The sequence below is a fragment of the Etheostoma spectabile genome, chromosome 4, assembly GCF_008692095.1.
Source record: "Etheostoma spectabile isolate EspeVRDwgs_2016 chromosome 4, UIUC_Espe_1.0, whole genome shotgun sequence".
NCBI lineage: Eukaryota > Metazoa > Chordata > Actinopteri > Perciformes > Percidae > Etheostoma > Etheostoma spectabile.
This window is the reverse complement of record NC_045736.1, coordinates 8,692,403-8,693,296: the sequence shown is the minus strand read 5'-3', so window position 1 is coordinate 8,693,296 and position 894 is coordinate 8,692,403.

The following is an 894-nucleotide window of genomic DNA, read 5'->3' as shown; positions in this document are numbered from 1 at the left end:
CCCCCCCCCCCTTTGTCTGAAAATTACCAATAGCGGTATGTAGACCAACAGACAGCAGGAAAGGAGATGTGTATATATTTAGTTTGGAGTCCCTGCCTGGGATATCTACTGATCCACATACGTGTTGCCATTTCGGAAAAACCAGCCTCTCCCAATGATATTCCTACAAAACGGGCCTGCACTCACCTATCATGTCATTTAAAATCTAATAGAATTGTACAGTATTTACCTCGGGACATGTTCACTGTGCTAGGCCTTGGCATTTTGCACAGCTCAGTTTATCAGTAGTTCTCTAAAACGACTCTTGACCAGTAAGGACTGGGTTATAACCACACACGTAGTGTTTGGAAGTTATGTAACTGAACCAAAAAGCCTCCTGTGGCAACCCTGTTAAACGAACAATGTATTCACCCAGATAATTAATAGCATTGATACGAATTAAAAACACCAGGCCAAACATGGGTGTTTCCAATGAGTACAAATTCTTCAGGTAGGTCATTTCTGATGTTTGTGTCATCAGTGTAGAGCAGACGTTTATTTGCTTGTAGACCTTCAGCTATGAGTGGTCAAGCTTTCATGCTTTGATACTTCATTAAACAGGAACTTAGTGTCTCCATAGAGATAGGTAATCCTTCCCAGGGGGCATTTTAGACCATGTTTTTATATGCCTGCTGGCCCAGTGTAATTGGTCTCAATGCAACACTCTTGCAGAATTAAATAGCCCCCCCCCACCCCCTCCCAACATTTTAACAGAAAAATACAGATGAGAGATTTTGCTTACAGGCATGCAATAGATGTCGTAGGCACAGTAAAGACAGAACTAATAATGGTCAAATTACACTATGAAGAAACAGAATGACAATATTGGGTGAATAGACTGCTTTGAAAAATGTG